The sequence below is a fragment of the Vipera ursinii genome (genome assembly GCF_947247035.1).
Source record: "Vipera ursinii genome assembly, chromosome: 2".
NCBI classification, from domain to species: Eukaryota; Metazoa; Chordata; class Lepidosauria; order Squamata; family Viperidae; genus Vipera; species Vipera ursinii.
The window spans coordinates 169,524,660-169,541,802 of record NC_139513.1 but is presented as its reverse complement, the minus strand read 5'-3'; the positions used below and the strand labels follow the sequence as shown (position 1 = coordinate 169,541,802).

Below are 17,143 nucleotides of genomic sequence, written 5' to 3'. Positions count from 1 at the left end.
AACAAAATATTTGTCCCAATTACTTGGGCTCACTGCATCAGTCCATTCCACACAAAGTACTCCTGTGGGATTTTAGTCCTTGGCAGAAAATTTCCTGGCTTTAGAGGAAGAGATCCTGAAACCACTTTGCCTTTTGCTCCCTCTGGATAGCTGCTGAGTCAGCAGCTGTAGTATAGTTGCCTTGCATTGGTGACCTGCAAGCTCCTTGTCTTTTACTTTACACAATGCTTGTCTTTGTATCCAGGATGTGTAAGTGTGCTGTAGCCATATGTCTGAAATTATGAAGCAGTGAATGGATAGAAGCATTGTTAAGCTGCAGCTGTTTCTGAGATGGGTGGACTGAGTTGATAGTATTAATGATTCTAGACTAGAGGGATTTGTAATGTGTGTTTTGTTTTATTTTTGTCTCTTTGGTGAGATGAGGGTAGCATTTATGGTCTTTCTGTCTCTAGAGAGAGACTCACTGCTTCGGGGTCACTGGTGAGATTTACGATTAAGGCGTTTGTAGCTGGATCTCCCTTGTCAGATCCAACAATGTGACCCCTAGCAACTGGCAACCCAACTGCTATGGGTGCCAGAGAACCCATAGTATCCAAAATGGCATTCAAACTCCCTGCCCTCCCCTAAATAAAAATGGCTACCATCTCACATTACAAATCTTGTGAAATTCAGCATTTGTGCATGAAGTCTACATGACCTGGACGTTCTTGTATGAGCTCTCTGGGAATCGGTGGATCTCCCAAGATGGTGGCTACTTTTGATTTTAAAAGAATGTGGTATTGTTGAGAAGATGCTCAGGCCATCATGTGATGGTACCCAGGACCTGAAAAGCTGATGTATCTCTGATCTGTTTCAGCTTTCCCGGTTTAATGTCTCTCCAGATGTGTTGGAGGGCAATCCTTAGCATCTCCATTCTGATGGGAGAAGGCCACTTTATGTACTGTGCAATAGACATCGGAATGTGTTCTCCAAAGGGGAGAAATGGCTGCTTCTGAAACTTGTTTATACTCCAAGTGGCCACCTCTGCTTGCAGGAGATTGCTATTTATAACTGTGATCTCTTAATGGCTGCTGCTGCACCAACTCTCAAATCGGAGGAGAACGGGAGCAGTGGCCGAAGAGGCCCACTCCATTATTGACCATGACGGAGGAAGATTGTATGGGAGGGTTCAGAGAAGCTTTGTTCCTTTGCCTGCAGACCACGAAGCAAGTTTCCTGTAGCAGAAAACCCCAGGCACTGCACTGCAGTATTGTATAAAGAAACTTAGCCAGGAAAGATTTATTTCACCTCAATTCTTCTCCGGCTTTTTATTTTCTTTTTGTTCTAGAGTTGAAATTGAGTTTCAAATGTGACTTCCTCATTCATCTGAGGTTAGTATGGCTTCCGCACTGGGATTTTCTGTGATTCCATGTCAGACCTAGAATTCTGTGTCAGTATCTTTTTTTCTTCTTCTCCCCCTTAAGCAGCTGGTGATGAAGACCGATTTACCCTGAACTCTTAGGGTTGTGCTGTGGGAATTTGTGCCGCTTGGAAGTTTGCAAACTTTAGTCCCTCTCCATCACAAAAGCGACCTTTGGGGGGTTTACTGAAACTACAAGGCGAGAAGTTTTGGTGGTGGACAATTACAGGACGTGCTATGATTATGTGTGTGCTTTGAATATAGGGGTCAGCGATAGTGAACAGGATGATAGCCGTCTCTCCCACCTCTTTTCAGATCTGCCTAACAAAAGAGTGGAATTCCAAATCACCACGTCATTATTTTCTGTCCCTGATAATGCCTGTGCGGTATTCACATAGGCTCCTTGCAAATTTGAGCTACCACTCTGCTTTCTTGTTGCCAGTCATTGTTCTGTTTCAAAAACCACAATGATAATGGGCAGCAGTAAAGTGCATCTGAGATCACAATGTGGTTATGCCTCCAAATGGAGCACCCGAGATAAATGTTACCAGAAATAGGAATGCTTCCAATTTTTTTTGCTCAGACCCTTCAGAGGTCAAACAGACTACTCTTTCTCAAATGTATAAGGCTTTCTTTTCCATTCTGGTCCTTTTTTATACTAGGATTTCTGGGGCTTGTACTCCCAGCCCATCTGTAGAATGCCTGTTGGGCAACACTGGTGTAAAGGCTTCTGAATTCAATCTAGCAAACTTTAAATCTTTTTTTGTAACCCACACCAAGAATATTTGCACATGAATTTTTAATTTCTGTACTGTGTGGTTGGGATGATTAAGCAGCCAGTCCTCACTGTCTTCCCCTTGACAATAGCTGCAAAGCACTACGTGTCCCAACTGGCAGGCATTTTTGTTGCTTCACCTGCTTGCAGCCGCTGTGGCTGTGACTCCACGTTGATCTAGTGTTATAAAGCCAGAGATTGAGCATATTGATTTGACTTACAAAAACTGAATATATTGATTTGATGGAAAGCTGGGGTTTCTTTAATCTGATTTACACCGGGGGCTAATCCGTGGTTTCTTCAATCATGATTTACTGAATAAAGCACTGTTGAGTGGATTTGTGCAACCCGTTGTATCACAAACCTTATTTTACAGAACCACGGTGGCTAAATTCATATATAATTCACTGAACGTATGACTAGACAAGGCAAGCGTGGCATTATGTGACATGGAAACTTACTATTTCTGATCTTGCAATAGGCAGGACTTCTAAGGACAGCTTATCATGCACACCATCTTCCTAAGGCGTATTGTGGTGATATGCATGGGCAAACCCAAAAAGTGGTGTTGTGGAAAATAGCCTTTATCTATTTTGAACTATAACTCAGAAATCACATTACAAACTATGACAGGGTTCCCTGTCTCAATCCCACCCACCTCCAACGTATTAGTAGGTGGAGTAGGTAGTAGATGGGGCTATCGCTTCATTGAAACAAACATTTTAAATAAAGGAACCGCAGGTGGACACCTTGATTGTAGGTACCTTGGATGCTTTACCGTCATAGAGGGACATTGAGTTTTTGGAAACCAAAATGTATTTTCCTTCCCAATGGAGTTTATATCTGAAGTTTGGAAGTGGAAGAGGCAACGGGAAATTGGGGGAGGATGAGGAGGAGAGGAATTGAGAGGGAGGAATGTAAGTAGATCCACACAGGAACACTTGGCTAGTGCTGTTAGCAGCAGACTGTTTGCGTGAAAGTTAACATGCAGGTTTGTTGTTTTTATGGCCACGCTAGGGACTGCCAGGATGTGTTTTGCTAGACATGGCACATTGCAGGTGGAAGATCAGCTTGATTTATAAGCACTCAATATTCAGGCTAGTTTTCTTCCTGCAAGAAGTGCATTAATCACTAGGGGGCACTGTGCTGCAAGTGCTGCTCCCATTTCCCAACATCTGAGCCTTTTCTAGAAACTGCATTAGGTAAGTATGCCTGGGTAGGTAGGAATTCTGTATATTTTAGAGTTACTTTCTGCTGCAGACAAACTGCAGCTGTAAAGGAAACAGCGCCTCATCTATAGATTACAAGCCATGAATCATGTATTCCAAATAAAATGATTTACTTCTCTATTCCAAATAAGTAAACCAGGTTGTATTCTGGATAACTGGAAATGTGGTCCCTGGAGCCCCTCCCCAAACTACTGTGTTTAGGGCATCCTAAATTCCAGACACTCATTTAGGTGGCAGTAAAGAGAGACTATCGGGACGCGGTGGCTCAGTGGGTTAGGACGCTGAGCTTGTTGATCAGAAGGTCGGCAGTCTGGTGGGTCGAATCCCGAGTGCCGCATAACAGAGTGAGCGCCTGTTACGCGTCCCAGCTCCTGCCAACCTAGCAGTTCGAAAGCATGTAAAAATGCAAGTAGAAAAATAGGGACCACTACGGTGGGAAGGTAACAGCGTTCCGTGTGCCTTTGGCGTCTAGTCATGCCGGCCACATGACCACGGAGACATCCTCGGACAAGCGCTGGCTCTTCGGCTTTGAAACGGAGATGAGCACCGGCCCCTAGAGTTGGAAACAACTAGCACACATGTGCAGGGGAACCTTTACATTTACATTAAAGAGACACTGAAAACTAACAGCGTTGCTGCTGTCTAGCAACCCTGGAATTCCAAGCCCAGATCTGATAGCCTAACTGCTGTATCTTAATTCTTAATGTGACGGAGATTAGAAATAATTAATGAGGAATAATTAATTGCATGTAATTAGTTTGCATCACATTTGCATTCCATTAAGAATCCTTTTTATCCTCGTCTTAACCACTTTTAGAACATGCCCAAAAAAGGTGGACGCAACCCAGGAATAAACTGGCCCCAAGACCCAATGCCAAAAAATAAGGCTTCATTGTAAATTGAAGCCATTTCTTCTTCCACAAACTAATTTAGAATTGCCTTTGCAGAATAATTGAAATTTGTGGGCCGCAGAACCAGCATAAGCTCTATGACAGTAGCAGAACAAATATCTCATTTCCTGCCATAATAATAGATTCACCAAAGAAGTATCCCAGATACACGAGGATGGAATCTCTTAAAGCGGGCAGATTTGTGGGTGGGACAAAGGGCCACTTATCTTTTGTATTCAGTTTCTTCCTATCTTTAATTGGTAGGCATGCTGGGGTATAGTTGCTGTTTTTACTGGTTTGGGCTTTTCTGTTTATTTGCCTTTCCACGGATCTAGCAAGAGCTTGCATCTTCTCCCTCCTTTTAGCATAATTAGAATAGGAGAAGAATCTTTTTACCACACAGGATGAAAAAGAGTTTTCTGTGGGTCAAAAGCTGGGTTTGGTGCACTGGACAACTTTTTTCTTAACCAGAGCGCTGTTTTGCAACCATGCAAGTGAAGGATCCAACGATCCTGTTTCTGGAGATCGAGATTAATGAACCTGCCCACCTTGTGGTCTTCTTTGTTGTCAGTGACCTCAAGGCCATGCTGGACAATACATTCCCCTCCTCCGAAATAAGGAGTATCCTGTGGGAGTACATGGAGTCTGATGTTACCCTGCTACAACTGAGCAAATGTATTGGTATGTGAAATGTGCAATGCAGCAAGGATCACAGATGTTTTTTATTTAACCTCTCCCCAGCGCTCCATATCAAGAACCGCTCTGAGGATGCATTATTTTGAAGGAGAAGGTGGTGGTGGTGGGGGGGAAAGGAGCACATTCCAGGAAATGAATTTCATAAAACCCACAAACAGTTTGCTGATTTGTGTCTGCTCATCCCATTCTCTCTGCGGAGTAGCACACAGTAGTAGCAGCACCTTCCCTTTGGAAGTTTTGCCTCTGGCAGGTTTTTATTGTACAGTTTTGCTAATCCTTAGTCATCCTGGAAGCTCCATCGTAAGAATCAAGGGTGAGGAAAAGAGGAGGCAGCATTAATTTGGTAGTTAAGTGTTGAAGGCAATAATGAAGACAGGATGCATTTTAGCTATAAGTAGATGAGAGAAGATGGGATAACATACAGAGGAAGAGGCTGTGTAGACAAACATCTGCCTTGTCACTACAATTCAGTATATGTTGACTGATGGTCCTGACCGGCTGTGATTTTGTTCTGGGACATTTTCTCCTCCAGTTTTGCATCTAGTCTTCATCCATCCTTTTTTTAACCATCATTCCTTTGGATCATTTCATATTTTAACACTCCACTCATCTGCCCCTGCTCTCCTTTCAAGCCCCTTCTAGCATTTTCTCTAGAAGAAGCTTCTACGGTGATCTTTGAGTTCTGGCCATAATTGACCCTGGCAATTATGGTTATCATTGGTGTCAGTCATAAAACAGATCACCATGTGACCAGACCTGATTTTATAATCTTTTTTTGCAGTGGTTGTTCAGCGAACCTCTATGGGGCTATGGGGCAGTTTTTTCAGAAACTGCAAGTAAAATGCCACTTTCTGGCAAAAGTGTCATAAATCATAGTCCAATTACCACAGGATATTACCAACAACAGTAAATGCAAACTGGTTGCTGAGCACCCACAATGCAGTCACATGACCACAGGTGGGCAGTATTGTAGCTTAAAAACTGGGTCATAAGTAGCAGGGACGCGGTGCTCAGTGGGTTAGGACACTGAGCTTGTCGATCAGAAGGTCGGCAGTTTGGCGGGTCGAATCCCGAGTGCTGCGTAACAGAGTGAGCGCCTGTTACTCGTCCCAGCTTCTGCCCACCTAGCAGTTCGAAAGCACGTAAAAATGCAAGTAGAAAAATAGGGACCACTACAGTGGGAAGGTAACAGCGTTCCGTGCGCCTTTGGCGTCTAGTCATGCCGGCCACATGACCACGGAGATGTCCTTGGACAAGCGCTGGCTCTTCGGCTTTGAAACGGAGATGAGCACCGCCCCCTAGAGTCGGAAACGACTAGCACGCATGTGCGGGGGAACCTTTACCTTTACCTAAGTAGCAGGGGGGCGGGCGGGATGGGTGGTGGTCTGTTGTAACTTCAGAGGGTTGCTAAAGGGCTAGGCTAGTTGTAAGTCAAGGGCTACCTGACTTGGTATTTGTTCTAAGGCTCACCAGGAGAGAGTTAAGTGACTCAGTCATTAGGAGTTTACATGACCCAAACCACTCCGTGTACCTTTCCCACCTCTGGCCTCCACATACCTTCACCTCCCATTGGCCTTAAAATTTGACAGTCCTGTTTAAGGCTGCTGGGAGTTGTACTCTAGAATAAACAACATGTTCTAAAATATTACAGGAAATCCTGTTGACTAAGAAGTGGTTGGTATATAGTATATGTAACCCTGAACTAAGGAATTAATCTTTACACCAAACTCAGATTTGTAGACTAAATTCTTTTATGCCTTACCTACAAAAATGTGTGGGATTTCTAAATTATTTGATCTGTGAATACATTCACATCACTAATTGCTAGTAACAAAACTTTTTATCAGTTTTAAACACATTCAACGCCACGCCATTTTTTTGCCATTGCCAGCTGACTGCCTATGTCTTTTTCTGCACCATCTATTTGCCCATGGTTTACTCAATGCTTTCTTTTGTACTCCCACAACAAACTGGGCTCTAAGTAGCTAGACAGGCTGATCTGAACAACACGCAAGACTAAAATGTGGTTAGAGAAAAACCAGAGACCAGCATGATACGTAATAATTCTACGTATTACATTTCTTGGTCTAACGTCCCTGCTCAAGATGAAAATCACAGCTTTCCTATCTTGGATTTTATTCTCACCTGGATGACAGATTAGTCAAAGGGAAAGGGGGACAAGCTCAGGTGTTACTGGCAAATTTCATTTTCAGGTGGAAGATAGACCCCTCCCACTCCCATAATACACTTTTGGGTTCATTGGGTAATACTTCAGCTCTCTGGACCCTAATAAATTGAACTTGGAAATAGAGAACAGAGGTTAATCCCCAGCTGTATATGTTATAGGGCAATCAACTGCAAAGAGGATCCTGTGTGAATAGGATTCCAGGTTGTATGATACACACACTGACATTTTCTTATATGTTTCAACCTCAGGAGATGGGTACAGTACTGCATGATCAATTTATTAGGAAAAACAAGGCCCATGTTTGGCTTCTGTTTGTAAGACTGTATGCTCATGACTCTTGTTACCACAAGTCTTCTCCACTGTGATCCCATTTGGAACACTGAACTACATCAAAATCCCAACTTGTGAATTTGAAAATTCTAGGAGTTGTAGTCCAACATATTTGGAAAGGGAAAGAAAGCTCCATGGCATTGTCTGTAAGAAATTCTGTCTTTCCTGTTCTTCTTCCTGCTAGGATGCCATTAGATGGAGCCTGAGGCTGACAGGGCAGGATGGCTGCTGTGGAGATACTCCAGGGCCATTTTTCCAACATAGGCCCTTTTCATTGTCACTCTTTTTACCTGCAGGGCAGAAAGCCAAGAATGCAAGGAATCTGATCTCATCCCAGGCTAAGGCAAACACCCAGCACAGCAATACCTTGTGCTGGGTCATACCATTTGCTTACGATGGAGGGGGGCTTAGGTTAGTGCACGGCTAGAAGTAGAGTGGAGCCTAGTAGATTAAGCCACTTGGGAGTTGTTCTTGTTTTTTAAGCAGGAGAATGCAGTTGAATTCACAAGGAAATTACATCCTGACTTTGAAAGTTACATGGAGTTTTTATGGAGTAACTAGAGATATTTGAAAGACTGGTTCACACTTTTTGCTTTGATTTTGCTTTCGGTGTGGAAAAGCTTTTGTTTATTTGGGTTACCCTCTGCAAGGACTCCCCTTCCCAGTTATGTTGGAGTTACAAGATAGAAAACAAACATCCATTGCTCTGTTTTCCCTTTCTCTTTTCCCACAAATTTGCTAGGAAATGTTTTAATAGCTAAGTAGTTTATGGGTACCTTTCCACATATTTCCTAATATGCTTGTTCTGTACTGGAATTTGAAAGAGCATCAGCGGGCAAGGAGGAATGTACAGATTCAAGGGGAAATATCCATGTCCTTGGTCTCCCTAGAGTTCCAACAGTTTCTGATGGCCTTCTACCTTCCCTTTCCCCTCCCCCCTCCACAAAACCCGCTTGTCCCAGAGCCACAAGGTCTTTCGCCTGCTGATCTGCATCAAATGACTTGGTGGCTTTCTGCCCCTGCTACTTGATGCCTCTGGCTCTGAGGGTGGGCCTCTGAAGGAGCCTTTGTGTTAGTTTTGAGGCTGAGTGCTGTTTGATGCACATGCCATATCTACAGCAGAAACAAATGGTAGCATCCTAAAATGGTGGAATATATTATTCCATACCAGGAATGTGCAAAGCTAACAAACATCATCTTAACAAGTCACATCAATAAACTAGGAGAAGCTAGGCTGGAACTGTTGCTTATCTTTTCAGGATGTGTGTGTTTTTTTTTAATGGCATCATTCAAACAGGCATGTTTATAACCTGAAGTTAATTCTTTGGCTTTAGAAGTCTGCCATTTCAATCAGTTGCATTTGTGGCTTATCCCAAGGTATGCAGAAATAAACTGGCAGAATTCTGGATTATAACATTTTAGGCTGTCATATAGATGCATATTAGAAACCCTAAAATCAGTTCCATGCATATAGCAAATTCTTATAGCAACCAAGCCTCCTTCTCTTACAGACAGCCTAATTAGTAACTACATTATTCAATGAAATTTTTCTGTAAATACATCTTTGAGTCAGTCTTGATTCCTGGCAACTGCAGTCCTGACTAGTCCCTGCAATTTTTGGGCAAGATTTTGAAGGTGATTTCCTATTGCCTCCTTCCTAGGGCTGACAGAGAGTGGCTGGCTGTAGGTCATCCAAGCTTTGTACCAAAGGCAAGACTCGGTGTTCCTGGTCTCTAGCCTGGTGCCTTCACCAAACTGACTCTCCAGTCAACCTATTAGCCATCTCAGGCAGTGAAGCAACTTTAAGTAACTATAAGATAAAAGATTTTTTGGGGGGTGGGGTGGGGAAACAGGCTAAATGTAGCCAACAGATAAGCAAATAAAAAATCACCCATGTTGAGAAACAGCAATAAAACAACATAGGCCAACTGAGTCATAAATTGCCCTGCTCCAGGGACTGTTGAAAAAAGATGGGTCTTCTGGATTTGCAAAATGGATTGGGGCCATAACAGATTTCAGCAGAAGCTAATTCAAAAGACAAGGTCACCAAGAAAATGTCTCTGGGCTTCCACAGGATGCATTGATTGGTTAATGGGATCTGGAGCATACCAACTCTGCCAAAGCTTACTGGGTGACTGGAGAGAGGGGGCTGCACCCAACCTTCAGTTTGAAATAATCAACACATTCCTAAGAATCTGCAATAAAAGCTCCTGCCTCCAAGGTTCCCTATTCGTTCATACATAGTCATATGATAGGAGATGGAGTCAGCTCATCAAAACCATTCTGTTTTTGTTTTTCTCCTTGCAGGAATTTTCAGATGCTTTAAACAGGCATCTAAACACCCACACCCACCCACACCCTAAAAGCACCATCCATAAAGCAATAAGTTGGAGAAGCAATTAATATGATGAAAATGGACAGCCCAAATAAGATTGATTGAGAGCCACCGGTAATTGCAGCACACAGACAAACCAAGAGCTTAGACTTCTGCCTGGTGTTGAAAAGTAGCCACCGGGCATCTGTCTCTGGGCTGGTGACCCAGAGCTAAGGACCCCCCCCCCACACACACACACTAAGCAGTCCTGAGCCCAGGCATCTTAAAAGTTTATCTTCGGTGAAACAGAGCGTTCAGTTCAGAAAGTAGCGTGTCAACTTTGGGCTGGGAGTTTAAATGTGTCAATTCTCGTTGGAAACTATTTTCAAGCTCATGGTTGCAACAGTCCTCCTTGAACGTAATAATATACTAGTGATTTTTTTTAAATCTTACTCTGCCCTCGCCCAATCTCTGTGTTGGACACAGCTGGAGGGCACCAGGTTAGGAAATGAAACCACTGGGAGGGGCAGGGAGTTGTCTTGGTCTTTGAGTACTGCAAGGTTTTTATAAGTGCAATCCTAATCCGGATTTGTGCGCCTGGGAACAAAGGTGATATCTGATCAAGTTTCTGCCCTAATAAATATACTAGCATTTAAGCAACCATCACACAATGTTGGTTTTAAACCTGGTACGCTTTTAGCATGTGGCACATTTGCAGGAACCGATACAGAACGGCCTTCTATTTTTGCTGCCCTTAATACACAACAGCCTTGCATTATACTGCCCTGTAGAAGGATTTCACGTTTTTTCCCCCTCATCCCTCCTTCCCTGTTCTCTATTTAAAAGACAGGGGTCCCTTCCCTGTGGGTTGCTTAATTTCCTTCCTAGACTCCCAGGCTTTTTTTTATTTATTTATCCCATTTATATCCCGCCCTTCTCCGAAGACTCAGGGCGGCTTACAATCTAAGAAGCACAAATCAAATGTGCTTAGCAGTAGCCTTCATTCTATGTATATGCCTGCTTATTAGGGCTTTCACACACACCCCAAGCTGCATTATTACAAAGTCAGCTTAATTGCCCCCAACAATCTGGGTCCTCATTTTACCTACCTCGGAAGGTTGGAAGGCTGAGTCAACCTTGAGCCTGGTGGGACTCGAACCTGCACTAATTGCAGGCAGCTGGTGTTACTTAAGGAGGCATTAGCCCACTGCTCCACCAAGGCTCTTTTTCCCCCCCAAGTGAAATATCATTTATGCCTGCTTATTAGGGCTTTCCCCCCCCCCCCCAAGCGGCATTTTTACAGTCAGCTTATTGCCCCCCCCCCCCAACAATCTGGGTCCTCATTTTACCTACCTCGGAAGAATGGAAGGCCGAGTCAACCTTGAGCCTGGTGGGACTCGAACCTGCACTAATTGCAGGCAGCTGGTGTTACTTAAGGAGGCATTTTTTTATGGCTGAAGTTCTAGGCAGGGAAACCAGTTCACGGCAAGAGGCGCTGTCTCGTTCTGGGAAGTCAGGATGAAGGTTTCCACGCCAAAGGGCGTACGTAGCAAGTAGTAGCTGCTGGCCTTTGGGGAACTCGGCTAGTGCCGGCGGGCTCCTCTGGGCAGTTCATTGGCAAGGCAGGGGTTAAAAGGAGCGGCCCCTCCCTCCCTCCAACCCTTCGCTTGTTGCTCTGGAGGTTGATTCGCCTCCTCCTCCTCCTCCTCCTCCTCCTCCGCAGTCACTTCGGTTTTGCCCGGCGCTCCAACTGGGGCAGTTTTTCGGGGAGCCGGTCTCCTTGTGATTCTCGGTCTTTTTACCTCTCGGGGGTCCCCCCTCCCTCCCTCCCTGGCCCCCTTCTCCCCGTTGCCATCGGCGGCTCTCGGCTCAAGTTGCGAGCGACGGAGGTAAGTAAGTCTGCCCGAGGTGTCCGCGGTTTCTTCGGCAGGAGTTCGCCCAAGTTCGCCCCCCAAAGCGGTTCGCGTTTTTTCCCCCGGTGGGGCCGGCGAGCGCGTCCCCGATCCCGTTCGGGGGGGGGAGGGTTGGTATTATTATTATTATTATTATTATTATTATTATTATTATTATTATTATTATTATTATTATTATTATTATTATTATTATTATTAAAAAAGCACGTCTTAGTTTGAAACTTCCCGGACTGCCCCCCCCACCCAATCTCCCGATGGCGGAAAGCTCCTGGGTGGAAGAATCGGCAGCTCCCCTCGCCGTTTCCTGGTGGAGGCGAGTCTGCGTGTCAGGGAGGCAGGCAGGCGGGTGGGTGAGGAAGAGGAAGCGGAGTCCCCCGACCCGCTCGGGAGGCTTCGATCCTGAGTCGCTTCCCTCCTGTACCGGGAAGGCCGGTATTGTTAAGTAGGCGCGCTTGCAAACTCCGGAGGAGGAGGAGGAGGAGGAGGAGGAGGAGGAGGAGGAGGATGGGGGGGGGGGGGAATGCGGACGCGAAGTTCATGGAAATCGGTGGCTAGCGGCCCATCTCGGCCTGCGCGCCCCGTGAAGTTTTTCTTTTTCTTTTTTTTTAATTTTAATTCCATTTATATCCCGCCCTTCTCCGAAGACTCAGGGCGGCTTACAAGCTTAGCAAGTCCCCCCCCCCTTCCCCTCTACCGTCCTCAGGGAAAGGGCGGTATATAAATGCAATAAAATAAATAAATAAATAAATAAATAAATAAATAAATAAATAAATAAATAAAAGCTATCGCTCCTGTCTCGAGGAGTCCTGGCATCACTTGACTCCCCTCTGAGGCTTGTGAGTAACCAACAATCTTAAAGAGACGTTTGTGCCTTTGGGAGGCTGTCCTTGGACGGCGTTACAATCAGTCGGGTGTCCTGCTTTTAAAAAAAAACACGATACGGCTAAGAACGGCTTAAGGCTCCAGGGGTCTTCAAACTTGGCCCCTTTTATGACTTGTGGACTTCAACTCCCAGAATTCCTCAGCCAGCGTATGCTGGCTGAGGAATTCTGGGAGTTGAAGTCCACAAGTCATAAAAGGGCCAAGTTTGAAGACCCCTGGCTTAAGCCTTTCTCGAGGGCTGGGAACGCAAGGAAGGGGCAAGGTCATCGGAGCGCTGTAAGGAATGTTTATGCCCTGGTTGGGTGCAGCTGATGGTGTGTGTGTGTGCACGCGTTTGTGTGATAGTGGGGAAAGATTCTCTAGACAGGAAAGTTATATTTGATTTCCTTTAAAGATTGTTATCTAGAATGGGGGAGGGGAGAGAATTCTATTTGATTTCCTTTTGAAGGTTGTTATCTAGAACAGGGCAGCGGTGGGATTCAACCTGTTCATACCACTTTGGCAGAACCGGTAGCTAATTTTTTTTTGTTGCCCAGGCCCAGAATGGACTTCTGGAAGCGGCATCCACACAGAGAACCGGTTGTTCACATATTTGAATCCCACCAGTGGAATAGGGGTGGGGTGGGGTGGGGAGTCCGTGCTTTGCTTTAATTATGGTTTGGCCCAAGCTTAGGGAATATTGCAGGAAAATTGGAAAAAGAGGAGTCAACGTGCACTGACTTTGGTGAGGTGGCTGGCTTACAACTTTGATAAATGCTTCAGCCTTTTTTATGGCAAGGGAGATTTCATATATAGGCATTAATGTTTATTTGATCTTGCTAAAGCCAACTAGAAGCAAACGGCCTGGTTGGTGTAGTAGATTAATTGTATTTGTTTTATATAAAGCCTATTTCACCCAAGACATTAAACTATGAATCCCAGTCCCTGTTTGAATCTAATCATGGTGGATGGCTTTAGGTTTAGGCAAAGCTTCCTCAGCTTTGGCCCCTTTTATCTCATCTGAAGTGTAATTATACCTACCTAACATGGTTATTGTAAAGTAAGGATAGAAACTTCAAATGTTGCTATACTATAACTCGAGTCACCCCTGGCCATTGGTGTCCTCATGAAGTCACAATTATGTTGATTGTGCAGAAACATGGTTGGAATCGCATCTCAGGCCAAATATAGTTAAGTAGTGGGTTGTATAAGCCATAATTACCTGTGTAATTGAACACATTAAGCAACGAAACCCTGTTTTGCAGGTCACAGTGGTTGGATTCATCCAGTACACTGTCAAAATCAATGAAGTCCTAATATAGTTTAGTGCAGGAGTCTTCAAACTTGGCCCTTTTATGACTTGTGGACTTCAACTCCCAGAATTCCACAGCCAGGCCTGCTGGCTGAGGAATTCTGGTAGTTGAAGTCCACAAGTCATAAAAGAGCCAAGTTTGAGGACCTCTGGTTTAGTGCAATCCACAGGTTGCATACAACTACTGATGTGAGAAATGGATCCTTTCGTGCATCCCTCCCTCCCTCCCTCCCTCCAATTCTCTCCAAAGTTCCTTGAAAGGAGATTCAAGCCTTCCTATTTTAGTAGGAGGGAAACTGAAGACAAGAAAGAGTTCTTTCTTTCAGACAGAGAAGACAGACCTGGATTCACACTACTTGTTTAACTCAGGAGCTATGTACACCAGAGGTCTTTAAACTTGGCCCTTTTATGACTTGTGGACTTCAACTCCCAGAATTTCTCAGCCAGCGTGCCTGGCTGAGGAATTCTGGGAGTTGAAGTCCACAAGTCATAAAAGGGCCAAGTTTGAAGAGTCCTGATGTACACAATACGTTGAACCCACCACTCTGGGGTTACCCAACCCACTAGAGGACGTACTCCATTAAAGTCCAAACAAGCCACCAAATGAAATCTATCTGTCTATGCAACCTTTGGGTTTTTTCATCTGAACTAAGTGGGTTATGTGAACCCATCAATCAAATTAGTTGCTTAAAAAGAAGCATAAAGGACAGATTTATCAAACTGCACCGGGCTGGCAAAGTTCACGACAGACCTATAATTTGTTCTTTGTGCAGTATGAAAACCAGCACAAAGTGGCAGCAGGTGAAAGAAAAAGTGAGCTGCAATTCCCCTTAGTCATTAACTCCATAGGGACAACTTTGGCTGGGTGTAATCTCTTGGGCTCCCCCACCTTTCAGGGCTGAGATGAAGATAAGTGCAGTGAGGAAAAAATTCTGAACTCCTCATGAGAGGATGAGAACATGAAAAATCAAGGGGTGATCAGGCACCTGATGGGAAGGAAATGAAAACACCTTTGGAAATTTTAGTTCTGTAACATTTGCTACAAATCAAGGTCAAAAGAGACAGAGTGAGTTAGAGAATTGGGACACCTATATTTGATCTACAGCAGGGGTGTCAAACTCAATTTCATTGAGGGCCACATCAGCATTGCAGTTGCCCTCAGGGGGCCGGGTGGGTGTGGCCAGGGTGGGCGTGGCCTACTGGGTGGGTGTGGCTAGCTCTACATCGTTCGCATCAAGGGTGCCTATGGGGGTCTGGGCAGGAGTGGGGCAGATCTGAGGGTCTCTGGCAGGAGGAGGGTCTCTGGGCCAGGGCCAAGGCAGTGGAGGCCATTCCCTCACTGTTTCCAGGATGGCTTCGCGGGCCACATGGAACCACTTCGTGGGCCGGATCTGGCCCCCGGGCCTTGTGTTTGACATGCCTGATCTACAGCCTTCAAGAGAATCAGTCCTAGGGAGCTTAATTTTGAGTGTAATACTGGGGCCTAAGCCTGCTTACATCTCTCTTCCTCATTATCTTTCCAGTTTCTTTCTGCATGTAATGCATAAAATCTGACTCTTGGGGCATAGGTGGTGCCTCTGGAACTGGATGCAATCTGCACAGCAACCATTGGATGGCAGTAAAGAGTGCACAATTTTTGTAAGTCAACAGAGGAGTGCTTCACTTTTCGCATTCAGGGATGAACTGAAGTCTTTAAAAAAAAAGATCTGGAGGAAGGGGGGGAGGGAGAAGGGAGGGGGAGGGGGGATTTTTTGGGGAAAAATTGTATGTTAAAACTTTTTAATAATAAAAAAAAAGATCTGGGGCTAAAAAATGAAGGCCTTGGTCAGAAACAGGGGTGTCTGAATTTTGTCTAGCACTCTGAGCTTGGGAATCAATGATTCCAGAAGCAGAACAGGGGGTGGGTGGAGGGGTTGAGGAAATTGTTATCTTGCTGACTCTAGGAGGATGTGTTCCTGCCTGCTCTGCTTGACTCTTGTCTGGGGATTAGGTGAACCTTTGCTGCAGGCTGCCAGCCAAGGTGACGTGACCAGGTGTTGTAAGGGTTTCCGGGGAAGGGCTCCACCTACTGAACTCTACACCAATGTTGTAGTCACCATGCAGGAAATTCTTTCACTTTGGCTGGGTCTCACCTCACACATTAAACTATAATGTCCTTTGTTGCTTTGTAAGAACCCAGTCAACCAGTTTATTCAGTAGACTGCAGTTCAGTAAATTGGTTTCATGCAGCGTGCAGATACATAACTATGGCTTAATGCAGGCCTGTATTTGGATTCCACATTGCTTGCCTTAGTTCTCCCCACCCCTGCTCTGTATGCAAAATGGGAAGAATAGCAATAGCAATTGCAGGTAGACTTACATACTGCTTCCTAGTGCTCTACAGCCCTCTCTCTAAGCAGTTTACAAAGTCAGCATATTGCCCCCAACAATCTGGGTCCTCATTTTACCAACCTCAGAAGGATGGAAGGCTGAGTCAACCTTGAGCCGGTGAGACTCAAACTGCTGGCACAGAGTGGTAGCCCATGTCTGGCTGACTAAATTCCACATGGCTAGTTCATACAAATAAGCTGAATTCAGGCATCGCATTAAGCCATAATATAGTTTATTTGATTTTGGATTAGGAGATCCAAACTCAGACAGTCATGGCTTACTTATTAAGCCAAAGCAAAGCAACCGGTAATTCAGAGCAATATATGAACTCATGACTGAGTTCATATATTGCTCTGAATATAGATCAGAGAGAGATCTGATCTATAAGCACCAATACACCCAGCTAGCTCCTGCTCCTGCTCCTCATGGCTGGCAGAGGTCTGTTGGATTTTTCTACATTCACCTACTTCTATTTTCCAGTTTGATTTTTCCAGGCTCACCTACTTCCATTTCAATTTCCCCTTTCTTTCTTAATAGAAATGGAGCAATATTTAATAGAGCAGCACTAACAGTATTTTCCTGGCTCCCAATAGTCACCTTTCTTATCCACTCCCTGAGAACAATCACTGGGAGGGGTAAGAAGGAAGGTGTTGACACTAAAGAGTCATGGAAAAGGAATTGGCTGTGCTAATCTCAAGAGCCTTGGAAGTGGGGGGGGGGGAATGTCAGTGACAAGGCTTGCTTCCCCCTTTGCTTTCTGTCCCCATATTGTTTTGTGGAAGTATGGTAGGACGATCTATTCACTAACATGTAGAAATGTCAAATGTATGTGTTTATGCGTGTCTGCAACAGGGGTGGGAATTATG

The 17,143-nt window shown here is 44.8% G+C and overlaps 1 protein-coding gene across 5 annotated transcripts in view; it reads left to right on the top strand.

Moving 5' to 3' along the window:
• Positions 1-17,143, top strand: part of CCDC120 (coiled-coil domain containing 120) — a 45,888-nt gene that overhangs the window by 8,649 nt on the left and 20,096 nt on the right. The window contains exon 1 of one of the 5 annotated variants that reach the window (XM_083356747.1): positions 11,524-11,710. The exons of 3 other annotated variants lie outside the window; for them this stretch is intronic. The gene's annotated coding sequence lies outside the window, so the exon portion shown is untranslated. Of the gene's footprint in view, positions 1-11,523; positions 11,711-17,143 lie in introns of those variants that run through there. One more of the 5 variants, XM_083356751.1, reaches the window with a different exon arrangement.